Genomic DNA, 15,939 nt, shown 5'->3' on the forward strand with positions numbered 1-15,939 from the left:
CTTCTTTAATATTTTATCACCATATGTAAAACAAGGCAATCATTAGCCCTAGGCCTGAACTGCTATAGGGGAAGGGAGATTGGACAGAGTGCTTCTGCTCACATCCTATCCTATATAGAACTTCTTGACCCCAGATGAGCTTCATTTGGCTATGCAGGTGGGGGTGAAGTCTGGCCATCCAGCTAACTGTTCTGATTGAACTAAGAAGACATCCGTATGCAAACACAAGTCTCTGAGCAGGTCTGCAAGGAGACCAAGCTCTGTGCTGGATGAACACATCCATCTGTGCTCTGCCTCTAGCCTGCTCGAAGCTAGATTTGCCCACACAGGCCAGATGGTACTCACCCAGCCTAGCAGTCATCCTGGGAGAAAACACAGAGCTGGGGAGTTACCTCACCATTTACTTCTACAAGATACAGCAGGAGAATATGAACTAATCAGAGTGCCCCCAGGTGTGCACAAGGATAGGAGACCCCTACAGAACTTTCCTAGGCTTTGTGCAGCAACAAGGATCTGTGGTCATATAAGGAAAGCCAGGATTGCAGAAAGTTTAACAGGTGTCTTTTGCAGACGACTTCTGGAGCCTTTAGCATACTAATAATCTTGGAAATCAGACAAAGGAAGACAGAATGTGGTATTTCCCAGTTTTACTTCATTGCCATTGACAGAGCCGTTTACAATGCTAGTCACACCTTCTGAAATGAGTGAGCTAGTATGTAAGGGACTGGTAAAAGGTCACAAGATCCAAGCGTCTGTAAGAGCTTTGGGAGACTCTGCTATTCTTCCCTGAGGCCTAGAGTCTTCACTTGAGAACTGCCAGGGAAAAGGAAGCACCATGCCAGAACATGGTGCTCAGGGGAAGGGGATATGGCAGCTGAGAGCCTCTCTGGGGACTCACACGTTCTCTATTAAGACTCTGACACCTCTCAGTGCTAACACCCTTGTACTGTGCACATGTACTTCTCTCCCATCCATTCTGCACACCAACCCATCACTCTTAATGTAATCCTTCCCTTAACCATTTTTAAGATGTCCTTACACAGCTGTCCCTCAGATAAGTACACAAATCTATTTTGTGACAACCGAGAAATAAACCTGTGCTATACCAGATTAACGAAGTCAAAAGCATTGACAGGTGCGGTGGCTCACACCTGTAATCCTAACTATTCTAGAAGCTGAGACCTGGAAGGTCCCAGTTAAAGCTAGCTTATGCATACTCCATCTCTAGTTAACTAGAAAACTGGTGGCCTGGAGATATGACTCAAGTGGTAGAGCACCAGGTCTAAGTACTCAAACCAAGAGGAAACCTGGGGAGAAAGACAGGGAGAGGGGAGAGAGGAGTAAGAGGGGAGAGAGGAGAGAGAAAGAAAAGAAGCAAAAGGAGAGAAGACGAAAAGATATTAGAGAGCAAGAAAGAGAACTGAGTTCAAGCCTCAGTTTCAACACACACACACACACACACACACACACACACACACACACACTCACACACACACCCCACCCCCAAAAAAAGCATTAAGAAATCATGGAAATTTGCACTATTTTCCTCCCCTCCCACCATTTTCATGTGGAATTCAGAATTCAGAATTCTTCATCTCCCTTATAACCTTCCTCCTCTCAGTTCTCCTTCAGCATTAGTGTAAACCCTGTCTTTCACCAAGGTACCCCCTCCTTTGCCTCCTTTTGGTTCTCATTTCTGCTCTCTCATCAAAGCCCCATCTCATCCTTTGAGCAGAGATCTGCTTCCCAACCCACTCTAGCTAGAAGACCACTGATTTTCCAGGAGCCCCAGTCCACCTCCTGCTGCAAAGCTCATCAGTCTAGCCAGCTAGCTTAGCCTTTTGACCCCAGTGCACACATACCATTGGCCAGGTGTGCCCAACTCCTCCTTAGCACACACTTGTCACTCAAGTAAGAGCAGTGTCGACCCTCAGCACTTCCTTTGTGTGGGAATCCAATGCCTGAAGTGGAACCAGAACTAAACAGCCCAGTGGCAGTGGCTCACTTTTGCTAGCGTGCAGGTACTGTCCATCCACAGGCACAGTCCATCCATAGGCATAGTCCACTGAAGTGTGGTCTGTCTAGGTGTGACCCATCCACAGGCTCTACTACATCTCCATGCTTTCTCAGGTTGCTTGCATCTTCAGAAGTTTTTCTTTCTCCAGCCGAAAGTAAGTGAAAAAGTATTTTTAATTAATGTACTTTGTAATTCCAAACAATAGACTCTGGATGTTTAGAATGTTCTAATATTGGAAATTCAGCTCATGCAGCACTCTGGTTCCCCCTAGGAGAAAAGTTGGGCTGACAGGAAGCTACATTCTGAGCAAGGGTCTGTGTAACAGGGTCTTTAAAATATACCAGACTTGGGCCGGGAGTTTGGCCTAGAGGTAGACCCGGGTTCAATTTCTCGGTATATATATATAGAAAAAAGCCGGAAATGGTGCTGAGGCTCAAGTGGTAGAGTTCTAGCCTTGAGAAAGTCCAAGGACAGTGCTCAGGCCCTGAGCTCAAGCCCAGGACTTGCCAAAACAAATATGTGTGTATATATATACATATATATACATACACCAGACTTTTTCATGCCCTTCTCAAATAGGTGATTCCTGGACATTGTTAATGTTGGCATAGTGATCAGATGAGGTTTATGGAGAAACAACATTGGAGAAAATCTGGAGCAGAAACTATGGACACACTATATACTGGCTACAAGGGTCTAACCCAGCCAACATCCCTGGGGTCCCCGGCAGCTGTACCCAGTCATCTGGAGACCAGGATGTACATGACCTCCAGTAAGCCTTCTACCCCTCAGATCCTTGGGCTCCTATAGCCCCGACACTCTCCAAACATAACACCCTTCTGTATCTATGGAACTGTCTGATTCCAATCTGCCTCCCACACAAGAGTATAGCCCTTAACCCTGCTGCGTCCCCAGTACCTTACCTGGGGCCTAAGATGAATTCACATACTTATGGAATGGATGAGGTGAGGAAAAAGCAAAAGAAAGAAGATGGAGAGAAAGGGAAGCGAGGGAAGGGATGGAGATTAGGTCCAGTCCATCACCCCTTGCTGGAAAGCCAACAGCTTCCCCTGGTTTCTATTTCTGCTTAGAATATGAGAATATGAGCTAGATGAAATGACTACAGGTCTTCTGATTTACCCAGAATCCCACAGAACCAGCTCCAGGAACAAGACTAAGGAGATAGGATCTTTCTTCCTCAAAGTCTAGGTATGATCTCAGAAGATCCTTGTTTTGGCATTCTGAAAATGGTTCCCTATGACCAATGTCTGTTCAAGCTAGTTTCAGCAGAAAAGTCAGGTCACTGAAGCAGGGGAGGGACTGAGAGACTCAAGAGAGACTAGTCTGGCCATCGATGCTGCTCCTCATTTGCACACTTCTGACTCCTTCCAAGGGCTCTGAGGCAGGCTCATGAACTCCCCTACCCCCAGCTGGAGGCTGTGTGCTCCCTGAAAGCTCTTCATCTCATTTCTCTCAAGAGGTGGGCTAGGGCAGCCTCCTCTGGCTCAAATGGTCCCAAACCATACCTGCCCTCACATATCTGCATCCAATCCTGTCAGCATTGTCTAAGGTCATCCTGATGAGGCACAACAAGGCCCAGGACAGAAGCCACGGGAGCTGAGGACCAGCTAGCTGTCCATCATACCTTGGAAAGGAGGGAAGCAGTGTGGTGCTGTGTGACCACTGATTCCACTCCAGCACCTGAGCACCTACCTGTCTCCTTCAGCCTCTGTCTCACTTGGCTGGGGATGGAGCTGCCACCAAAGATCTCATGAGATGGCTGTCTCATGAAAGTTAGCAGGGGCCACAGGAGTTTGGGACACTGTGGGGTATGTGGACATAAGCTCCAAGAAACCAGAGAAGGCTACTGAAGACCAGGAAGCTTTGGGAAACGGACAATGACTAGCATGGGGTGAGACAGTGCTGCAGAAGATCCTTCCAAGGAAGGAGTCCGTGAGGGCAAAGCCAAGCTAGCATCGTCTCTTCCCTCCAGTGTAATTCTCTTGTCTCAAAACAACTACTTTACAAACCCTTTCTTGAGGGGCTTGTAATGGCTTTTGAAATATAAGCCTGGAGCTGCAAATGCTGCCTGGCCAATTTACTGGAATGCTTCACCTCCTCAGAAATTTCTTCTCAAATGACTCTACTTCTGCCACTGCAAACAGAGCCTTTGGAGCAATGGGCCTTTTAATCAACAATTACAAGAAGTTTGAAAAGTCACTTTTTAAAGGGCTGTCATGGTGGCAAGCCTACTCAGCGCTTTCCTCTATTTCCCAGGGGCTGCCTAGTGGTGGCAGGAAGCAGGCACTGGCGGGAGGTGGGGAGGTGGGGAGCATCCTCATCCATCACCCAGCGACAGGCCCCAGGTGCCCAAGGGTCCTCAGCGCACATCTGCAGCTCCAGCAGCACTGGCATGATTTATCACAGGCAGGCTGGCACCTTCACACAGTCGGGTTTATCAGCTGGGTATCTGCCTCTCCTCACTTTGACCTCCAAATGCATCCATGCCCAGGGAATTAAGCTTGACCTCTCCTGACCCCACACACAGTTGCCCACAGTCACAACTTCTCTGGCCCAGCCCTGTGCATCCAACTGCTTGCTCATACTTAGGATGTCCAAGAACACGTGTTGGTGCTTACTTTTTTGAATCATCTTCTGGCCTCAGCACTGGCATTCCCTTTGTACCCTAGAGGACCATCTCTCCTCCATCAGGCCCCCCATCCAAATTCTAGCCACTTAGAGCTTTTGTTTTTGTCTTGTTTTTTACTGGTCCTGGGGCTTCAGCCCTGAGCACTGTATTTGAACTTTTATCTCAAGGCTAGCCCTCTATCACTTTGAGCCGCAGCTTCATTTCTGGCTTTTTTACTAGCAAATTGGAAATATGAGTCTTGCAGCCTCTCCTGCCCTGGCTGGCTTCAAACTGCCATCCTCAGATGTCAGCCTCATGAGTATCTAGGATTATAGGTGTGAGCCATCCACACTCAGTTTTATCTCCAAACCATAGCCACAGAAGCCACACTGAAGCTTGGCCTTCTGGCAGCAGCCAATGTTTTGATGTGAGAAATCCAGTCCTGCATTCAACTAGGGAATCCTTTCCTCAACCAGGAGTTCTAGAAGCTGGAGGGACAGAGACAACATGGGGCAGCAGGACGGTTACTGCTCCTCTTGGGCACTTTTTGGCGGGGGGAGGTCATGGGACTTGAACTCTGGGCCTGGTCGTTGACCCTGAGCTCTTTAACTCAAGGCTACAGCCCTTGAGCCATGGCCCCACTTCCCATTTTTTCTAGTGGTTAATTAGAGATAATGAGTGCTCAGGATGGCTCTGAACCACAATTGTCAGATCTCAACCTCCTGAGTAGCTAGGATTACAGGCATGAGCCACTGCGCTCGGCTTTTGGGGCTCACTTTTAAGGACCGTAGTAGGACAGAACTGAGTTCAAGAGAGTAGAGAGGCCCTCAGATCTTGTCCATCTTGTCCACATACCTGGTAGTTTAGAGGCAGCAACTTCTTGATCCTGCTCAGACTGCCCCAGTTCCTCTGCCTCAGAATCCCAAATCCAGCCTACTCATTGCTTCTCAGCTTTAATATCCCCCCTCTCCAGGGGACCTCCCCAGCCTCTGGCCCAGGAGGATCTTGAGCACCAGGGCTTCCCCTTGGGAGTTTACTCCATTTATCACTGTCTTGTCTACCAGATGGGCTATATTTTCTGACTTCTTTGCTGCTCTTTAAGCTGCTCAGGGTCAGGACTGGACTGGTTTTGTTTACGGCTTAATCCAAAGCACACAGTAGGTTCTCAGTAAATATTGACAGAATAAATGCATAATTCTACAATTCCTAAAGAGGAGGTTGCCTAGAGTTAGGAAAAGAGAGGACAAGACGTGTAAATCTTACATCACTCACTGGAGTGATCCACTCAGTGGAAAAGTGGGGGTATGCAGGAAGAAAAAAAACAAATATAACATTTTAAAAGTAAGTTCAATGGAAACAAGAGCTATATAATGTGTGATTGTTATTCTTAATGCACTGTTATTTCTCATATCTTTTGTTGTCCCCTAGTTATTCTCATATTGTTACAATGTCTTACCTTGTTATCTGGTATATTGTATTTACATTTATTTATTTGAAATAGGAAAGGGGAAAACAGGGGAGGGGGAAGGGGAGGGAATTAGGGACAAAAACTTGAGAAGGGGTATCAATGTATGTGAAGTAATACACCTTCTATCTGGTGAATTTAACTGTAACCCTTCTATTAATTAAAATTTATAAAAGTAAGTTCATAGCCAATGTAACATAAATGAGGGAAGCAAGAAGTTTCATAATGCTCCAGGGAGAAATCTCACTGTTAATATCCCAGCAGTTCCACTGCTGAAGCTGGTCGGCCCTCCCAGAGCTGGGCACAGGCCTGGCTGGATTTCCAGGTACTCACAAAGGATAATGTTGACTGAGCTGAGAGGTCTCTCTCACCTGCCGTTTCTTCTCTGCCTAAAGGCATCATCATCCCACTGCAAGCCCCTTCCTGTTCTCTTTACTTTAGGAAATGGGTTGCTTTATTTGCAACTTTTATTCTACTGGGGAACCCTCCTGCAGCATGCATTGTGGTCTGGCAGGGCTATCAATCATAGTTCTCCTCCCTGAGTTCCCGTCTCTGGCCACAGAGGTGAGCAAGAGTGTCAAACTGAAACAATTACAGTACCAATCGAGGTAGACACAATGAAGCAAGGCCAATCATTTCCAGGTTCCTGTACTCACATGTGGAAGGGCAGCTTGCTTCCCATTGATTGGTCAAGCATTTCCCCAGACTCTATGAAGCAAGCTCTCATGCAGGTGAGGAGAGAACAAAAAGAAAGGAAAAGAAAAAAAATGGAAGAAAGGGTGTCACTTGAGCTGCTGCATTCAGCCTTGCTAGAAGTCAATGCATTAGTCCAAAGTCCCTCCAGAATGATCCATATAACAAACTTGCCTCTTGCAACTATAGACCTGGCCAGAGCACAACGAGGCAGAAAAACAATCATAGTTTCCACTATCATCCCAACCCAATCTCTAAGGATACAACTCCTCACATCCTGTATTCCTCTCCATACAGTTTCCACATCCAGGCCTGGGAGTTCTTTCTGATGTCCTACTCTCTTTACTTCTAAGTGGGAATAAATTCTCAGCAGTCCATCATTCAGTCTAGCCTGGGGGTAGAAACATAGATGCCTTGCTCAGAACTACTGTTTCCTATGGTTCACACTTTCAGTAAGTGTGTATAATCCCATCTTGTGCAGACTCTCCACTAGACAATGAGGCTATGAGAACCCCTAATCCAAGCTGTGGTCTTCCTGGTATCACTGGGCCTCTCTCAATCTGTTTCTTCCCTTTATCTCCTCTTCCCTCTCTTCTGCCTCAATTCTCCACTTGAGCAGCATAATCCAAAATGCCCTTGAGTTCTCCCATCCTGGCATATGCCCTATAAGGGAAGTGTGTGCCATGCTCCAGTCAAAGGATGGAGCATGTCTTCGATAAAAGGAAATTAAAAGCCTGGCACTGGTGGCTCAAACCTATAATCCTACTAACTTGGGAATCCTAAGATCCCAGTTTGAAGCCAGCCTGAGCAAGCAATGTGAGACTCTTATCTCCAATTAAACACCAAAAGAATTAGAAGTGGAGCTGTGACTGAGGTGGTAGTGTGCCAGCCTTAAGGCTCAGGGACATAACCAAGGAAGGAAGGGGGAGAGAAGAAAAAGAAATTTAAGCAAATCAAAACTGCTCACTCTTTTGGCTCCTCCTGAAGGTTAATATGAGTTCAGAAATCAAGCTGCACTGCGTAACAAATGATTTTTCCACTGTTTCCTCTCTTGGAAAGCCACCAGTCTCTGAAGTGTCTTGACTGCCCTCTTCTATTCTCCCCACAGAGTTGATACTCCATGTTCCTGAATACCATGGTGCTGGTATTCAAGCAGTTGAACCATGTGGAGGTAGTATACTCTGCATCCCAGTGCCATCATCACTGGGTTGCCAGTGTGAACTAAGCCAACATCCTAGTTAAGCCCAGGTGCCCAACCCCCAGTTACCAAATGGCCCTCTGCATGCAAGCTACACAGCCTACTGCAATATGCTAGAATCACCCCCAGCCAATACTTATCTTCTATTCTGAAAACTTGTCAAACTCATCATCTCTGGCCCATAAAACAAATTTAGTTTTTGAGTCATGTAGGAAAAAAATTGAAGTTGAAATGCTGGGAGGGGAGAGGCTTTTGTATTGGTGTCAGGTGTCTGTGAAATCTAATGCAGCCGTTCTTTGACAACATTATCTGTGTTTGGCTAATTTGGTGGAGTAGACAACGTCCTCTATTGAACAAGAAGAATAGAATGCACAGTCCTTTAGGAAAGCAGAGAGTTGGCCCATTGTGGATAATTTGCTTCCACAATTCATCCTGAAGATAGGCACTCAATTACAGAGATGCTCATAGGTAAAATTCCATTCATTCTTTTATCACCTTGCAAATGAAATAGTCATTTTTAAAAGAGCTTGAAGCAGAGATGCATGTCAGTAAACAAAAGGGCAGGCTTCCTTATCACAGTATATTTGTCCTGATTACTTATTCTTTACCCCTAGAGAAAGCTGTGCAACTAATTCACAGATTTTGTTCCCTCTTGCCAATATTTGTCTTAGTAATGCAATCCAGATGAGAGACAGACAAGAAGAAAATCTTCCCTGATCTCTACATTGAGGGGTGTCGGCTCAGGGCTAACACCAAGTGGATGACAGGAAATGTCCCTGCCTCTGAAGAACCCTTGAGAGCTGCTGACTGGCAACAGGAATACAAGCTTCAGGTGCCAATGAGGCTGTGTGGTGGGCAATATTTATTTTTCCAAGGATGGCTTGGAGCCACTCGGATGTGGCCTCCCACTGTGTATGCATGGGAAGACAAATATTCCAGGTACATCTGTGAACAACTGACTCTTCTGTCCAGTATACCAGGTTAGAGTAAGCACCCAGCTTTGTGGCTAAAACTGTTGCAGGAAAGATTTTAAGTACAGGCCAACTGTCACACTGATGAATATGCAAAATATTGACACGCAATACCATCAATGCCCAAGTTCTTGCTGACAATGATTCGTTTTGTTAATCAAGAACCTCTTCCCATCAAATGGTCTTTATGATATGGAGATGAGGCTGAGAAGAAATCATTCATCTCCTTGCCTCTGTTTCTCATCTCCCCACAGCAAGACAGGGCTAATATTCTAGCTAGCCACTTTAAAATGTAATTATGACCACATGAGTCTTACTTATCTCACCTGACTGTACAGAGGGACACTGTATTCAAATTGCATTTCTGTAAATACTGTTCATCTTCCAAAGGCTGTTCTCAAACTATTCTTCTGTGACTGCTGAAACAGAAGACAAAATAGAATAATTAGATGCTCTGAAAAGAACTGTTGAATTGATCAGAAGGCCAGACACACTGCTTTTTTTCCCACTGGAGCTCCATTATCTCCTCATCAGGTGGATTTTACCTCTGAGAGTCAGTAGGAATGAGGCTCTAAGACTTTCATGTGAGTTGTTGAGGCAAAACAAGAAGTCAGGGTATTTGGTTAAATTGCAATGGCAGGGCTGTTCTTAAAGCTTTAATAGACAGTGTTGGTGCATTTCATGACAAAACCAAGGGAAATTAAATCATGTTGAGACAGTGGTCCTCCCAATTCATGAGCCCATCTTGACCCTTGATTATTCTCAGAATGGCAGATTCTGGAAGAACCATCTTCACCATAAAATGCCCCACCCCTGCTTCTTGAACTCAGTTTCTCAAACACCTGCACATTGTTCTCATCAAGGCCAGACTTCCTGTCTCTGTCTTTGTCACTTAGACACTAGCAAGACCTTGGAAGATGGAGCTTCCTTCCCGCACCAAATACCTTCAAACACATCCTGGCTGGCTTAGTCACTGAACTTTTAGTTTTTAAGGCAGAAGATATGAAATCTTCCATTGAGGTTTTATTTCTTCATCTAGTCAAATATTTAATTTTCCTCTAAGATTCCAATGTTGTCACTCCTGACTTGAATAAACAATCCTTCTATCTTTAAGACACAATATATCTCCAACAAAATAGAATATGTGGCTTTTTGAAAGAACCAGGGTTTTCAGTATACATTGACCCCACAAGGCAAGGTGTAGGGACGTTCTGACAAAGGCCAGATACAGCCTGTGCAGGGCAGCTCACATAGAATACAACCATGTTTCTCAATCTGAGGCACATCTGGAAATGCTCAGTCTCTAGTCCTGATGGTCCAAGCCAATTAATTGCTAACAGACATGACTCTTGTCATCTTGTCCTCAAACTCATCCAGGCTTGAGGGCCAGTGTGGTGCTGAGAACCAACGAACACACCTGCAGCTGGAAGTCCAGATGTTAAGGGACTTCTGTGTGAACTTCGCAGCATTAAAAATAAAATCAAAAAATTAAAGAGAAAAGTTAAGTATGCTATCTTGGCTTATATCCTTCAGAATGACTTTGAAAGCCTGGTGATGAAACTAAGCCTTCTGGAACATTTTTTTCCCCTCAGTCCTCTCCCAAAGACACTGAAAGAGGACATCTAGGAACAAGGCAGTTGAGACGTCCCCCAGCTGTCCCCAGCTGTGCTTCTGTCCTACAAGGGAAGATGCAGAGTCCCTGGGGCCTATGTGAAAACTCAAACAAAAATCTCCTGTGTGTACAAACAGCACAAATTGGGAATAGAACAGAAAAATTGTAAATCCAGTGCAATCCAAACACTGCTTGGTCTGTAAGATTCTGAGTAACTTGGAGCTCAGTATCAAGGTAGCTCATGTCACAAGGTGTGTGAACTTCATTTTCAATAGCTTATATGAACTTCATTCGGCCAATAGCCAGAGTAAGAGCGTCTGCTCCTCAGTTGGAAAAAAGATGATAACAAGACCCTGGAACAGGGATAGGGAGAGTACATAACTATATCTTGCCACCATCTTTGCCATGGTCCAGCAGCCCCTATTGGACCTGGCACCCACCTTCAGTAGAACTGGCCTTAACAAACTAGATGTGGAGTTCAAAAGGTCAGCCTGGGCAGGAAAGTCTATGAGACTTGTATCCCCAGTAAACTACCCCAAAAGCCAGAAATAATGCTGTGGCTCAAGTGGTAGAGTGTTAGCCTTAAGCCAAAGAGGCTTAGGAACAGCACCCAGGTACTGAGTTCAAGGCCCAAAAAGCTCAAAACAAGCCCAAGTGCTGGTGACCTACATATCAGTATAACTGAGGGAGCAGAAAATTAAAATAAAATTAAAATGAATTAATAAATAAGCAAGCCAGCACAGAGAAGCCTCAGACAGTGCAAAGTAGAGTCACAGGAAAGCAATAAACAGATAACTATGTTGATTACAGGCGCGGCCAACCATAGCACACAGTGATCTACAGTCATTGTCATTAGGAAATAAATTGCTATAATGAGGAAGATGGTTTAGAAGTATCTAGGGGGAAAAAAAAAACCAAGGAATATGGATGTTGTCAAATAACTGGAGTTTAGTAAGGAAATTTCTAAACTTAAGTTCTACCATTTCCTTAGATTTTGTTCTACTCTATCTCCCTTGGTGCTGTATACATGGATGTGGGCAGCATGGTGCTTTATGATTCCACGAGCATGTCAGGATCAAGATCAGGAGCTCACTCACTCAAAGAAAAATCAGATCAGGCTGTTAGTGTGAGGTCCTGGAATATTATATCCAAATGTGATTGTAACGTGCAGCCACGGTTGAAAAGCCACTGCACTGGGCACTAGAGCAAGGCCAGTGGCCTAACGGGTGGGGGGGGGAAGCAAATAATAACTCCAATTGTAGGGTGAGGTCTCACAAGTCTGGCAGATCCTAGAGTCATAACAGAGCTGTGAGTGCTGGAATCTTATGGCAGCAACTGACTAGCACAAAGGAGTTTCTTAAATGACTTCTGGCTAAGTTACTTCTTGAATTAAAAACCAAGGGTGTCACAATTGAGCTATTTGTATGGTAAAAGCACACTTTACATTTACTTACTCAGGAATGTGAGGTGGGGAGAATACCATCTATTTTATTCAGTCTGAAAAGTAGTAGGCATTTTCACCTTGGTAATAAAGCCTGGAGGTTTCTGGTTTGTGGGTGCAATTGACAGAACACATGACAATCTTACACTGTCCCAATGAAGCAGAATGTGGCACCACTTTGAAGTTACTGGCTAACTGCCATGTTATTCCACAGTAGGGTTCCCAAACTATTCTCAGTACCAAAATACCAGGTTTAAACACATTCCTATGTCCTTCCTCCAGATCCACCAAATGGTGAAAGTAGACTCAAAATGTAATTTGCGGGCATTTCTGACAAAAAGAAGATATGGAAACATTTGACATCAGGCTTCCTTCCTTATCCTCAGTTGGTCCACAAAACAACCCTAGGAAATCACTGTCTTCCTAGAATGAGTATCTGGAACCGTAATATGTATAACAAGGACTAGAAACAGAAATCCACACCCCGATCAGGCTGCTTGTCAACTGCATGCATTACCGGAACCAATAGGAGACTTCACTCTGACACCTGCAAAGACCTAGAAAACCAATTCCAATAAAACCCAATGATGTAAGTGGGCACTGGATGTCCATGTATTTCCTACAGCATGGACAAACAACTTGGATCTGCATTCATGGGGAGATATTCCCAGGAATTCCCAGAAAGGTTGGGAAAATTGGGCAAAGGCTGGCAACTGTGAACCCTGGAATCTGACCTGGATGTGAAAGAGGGTGCCAAGAGATAGGTGAACTCCCCATGGTGAGCAGAGATGGAAGAAGTGGGAGTTGCACTCTGGGTCACTTCAGCTTCTCTGAACCCATGGTCCCCTTCCTGCCAGGGCCATCCAGAGAAAATCAGCCAGGTGGGCAGGTCCACCCCCATGCAAAATACCTGCTTAGAAGGCAAGTTGTCTCTGCTGAGTCAGATCTTTCCAAGGTTTGTCAAGTCTCAGTGTGTTAAGTGTTACTCCCTTCTAGAGATAAAAAGCCCTGGGAAAGCCATTTTACAGCAAGAATGCTGACCTGGCACTCCACAGGGACCTGAAGGATGGCGCATCAATTGGCTCCCAGGCCCTGGAGCTCTCAGATAGCCCACTGGGTGGGGCCAGTGCCACCAATCTCCACTGGAAAGTCTGAGTGTGCAAGTGCTAGAAGTCTGGCCATTGAGCAGCAGATAAAATATTCTAGCACTCTAAACCCCGTGAGTGTCTTCTGAGTGGAAAATAACATTATAGGTTGGTGTTAGGTCACTGGCTAATGAGGTGAAGTGAGTGACTAAGTAGATTTTAAAAGCCATGCTACCAGTGGCTCCCAGACAGAGGTACTGAACCAACCTCACTTATCTGAGTTTTGGAGACTAAGAGAAAAGGTTGTAGCATTTACCACCAGGTGACTTCAGGGAGGTACTCAGTCCTTCATATGTAGCTTGAGCTCAGAGACAAACCAGAGTACGTGAGGGATAGACAGAAAGATTATTCCAGCCTGTCCCTGTCCGGAGCCTCTCCTCTTGTTATGACTAATGGAGTCCCACTGTAATCGTCAAGAGTAGAGTTTGAAAAAGAAAAACTATGCTAGGTCCTTCAGAGGTGGTTTAACACAGAAAACACAAGGTCACTTAGAAGACAAAGTGGTCCAGAGATTAGGAAATACAAGAAGCAAATACCTCAGGGGGTCACCAAGGAAGATGATGTCATCAGACCTGGAATTTAAGAAGAAGCAAAATCTGAGAGTATAAGTAAGGATCTCACTTCCCCAGATGTCGGGCCCCAGATATACCATGGAGAGAGAGAAAAAGAGAGAGACAGAGACAGAGACATACAGAGAGAGAGAGACAGAGAGAGAGAGACAGAGAGACAGAGAGAGACAGAGACAGAGACAGAGAGAGAGACAGAGAGACAGAGAAAGAGAATGAAGAAAGGGGGATTTCCCCCTCCTTTTTTACCTGCTGGCTTCTTTGGGGCAGAACATGAAAGGTCACTAGCTAGAAAGGAAATATGGAAATATAGCTCAGGCACTCTCTGATCTAGAACCATAGAGAGGTAGTAGAAGCTAAGCCACTAAGTGAAGACCAGTGAGGCCTGGCATGGCACTCAGTACTTACCACACATACTGTCAGCCACACCCTCTCCAGTGACCCATGTCACCAGTACCACAATGGTCCTCATTTTAGAAACAGGGAAAAGGAAGTTTGAGAGGCTTTACTTCACATGGTCAAGTCAAACCTACATCTCTCAGGCTCCTAAATGCAGAGGATTAAACCTTGCCTGGGAGAACTGGGATCCAAGTCTTTTATAGCACCCAGCATACCCAGGTGAGTTGCCCTCCAGGTGGTACAGTCTGTGCCCCCTTTAGAGACTGGGAGTGCAGAAAGGATCATCCTCCACCCATGTGATGTAACTCCCAGCATTCCTGATGGCAGCATCTAGAACCAAGGCCAGGCAGTGAGATTTGGCTTATTTCCTGCTGGCAAAACAGATGCCCACAGAGAGGCCAGGCAGGGCTATCAACCAGGGGAGGCAGTCTTACCACAGAGCCCAGCCACAGGTCAGCACCTGGGGCCTGAGACTCATTGCTCATCATTTCAGATCTTTCTCAATTCCACTCACATCTCCAGCTTTGCTCTGTCTGCACCCCACACCTCCTTGCTGGATGCAGCTGCTGGCAAGGCAAGCAGCTATGTCACTAGGGAACTTAACAAGGCTAACTCCACTGAAACCTCCATTAACTTTACTATTTCTCTGCAAGCGCTTCATTGTAAATAATGATTCCATGCACAGAAAGACACTGCCAGAATTTCCCGATGGACATAAAATTAAACTCAGCTCCCCTAACCTACTCACAGATTGCCCTGATAGTCAAATAAGCTTGCAAGACCACAGAGGGCTGCAAACATTTCCCACAATTCCATCCAAGGGATGGTCCAGTTGAATCTGTCTTAAGGAAGTGATGTATTAAGATCTATCCCACTCCACATCAGTCCTCATTCCCAAATTCCTTTCTAAAGGGGGGTTGCATCACCATAGTGCACACAGAGAGTTCCCCTCACCTCAGAAAAGTGCTCAGCCCTTCTCCCCAACAAGTCCCCTGAAAAGATTTTTATGTTAAGTAAAGGACACACATACACAATTTCAGAAAGATAAATAGGACTTTGAGAAGCAGACCTGCTTGGGCCTCTACCCCCAATGCAGATGGCACGTGTGCAGAACACACTACCCTCCAGCCTTGGGAAGAGACACCAGAGGACTCTGTTGAAATAAGAACCATATAGAATAGCAATGAGATATAAATCTCACTTTGAAAATAAGCCCTCTATGCCCAGTGGGGACAGAAACAACTTGCCATGGAGCTGGGAAGCACAGAGATGCCATGATGGAGCTCAAAGCTACCTCTTCCTTGATCTCCTTGGCTGAACCCAAAGCACTTAACCTGTGCTACAGTGACATTCACCTGAGGGCCTCTGATTTCAGTGTATCAATGGCATTCTGTACTTATACTCAGGGCAGCGCTAGAGTTGCAGATAGGTTTAGGTGACCTGAGAAATTCACAAGGCATCCACAGACCCACAGGAAACCAGGCTGCTACAGACACCGTTCTAGATGAGACTGGAAGTTGTTTTTCAACTTCAGATTTCCAACTCTGACTTTTTGAGAAACAAACAGAAAGTCTTTCTGAATCTACAAAAGCCTTAACATGAAGAATGATCATTTAATCAAGTGACAATGAAATCGCTCTCAATTTATCATTGGAAATAGCACTGCTTTTAATCCCTGTATCAGCTTAAGCAGGTACCAGCTTTAACTCTTCTTTTTCACTTGGTTGGGATTCACAGCACAAGGACTTGTTCAAGGTCACTCAACAATAGTCAATGGGAGAAGGAAGACTCAGACTTGGGTAC

General features: G+C 45.3%; 1 protein-coding gene across 4 annotated transcripts in view; it reads right to left on the reverse strand.

Annotated features, from left to right (window-relative positions):
* LOC150044866 (sperm motility kinase Z-like) overlaps window positions 1–15,939 on the reverse strand; it is a 185,176-nt gene that overhangs the window by 148,975 nt on the left and 20,262 nt on the right. For all 4 annotated transcript variants that reach the window (XM_090321143.1, XM_090321142.1, XM_090321141.1 and 1 more), the window contains exon 4: window positions 9,300–9,389. The gene's annotated coding sequence lies outside the window, so the exon portion shown is untranslated. The remainder of the gene's footprint in view (window positions 1–9,299; window positions 9,390–15,939) is intronic.

Source organism: Megascapheus bottae, chromosome 29 (genome assembly GCF_031878675.1).
Source record: "Megascapheus bottae isolate mThoBot1 chromosome 29, mThoBot2.hap1, whole genome shotgun sequence".
NCBI lineage: Eukaryota > Metazoa > Chordata > Mammalia > Rodentia > Geomyidae > Megascapheus > Megascapheus bottae.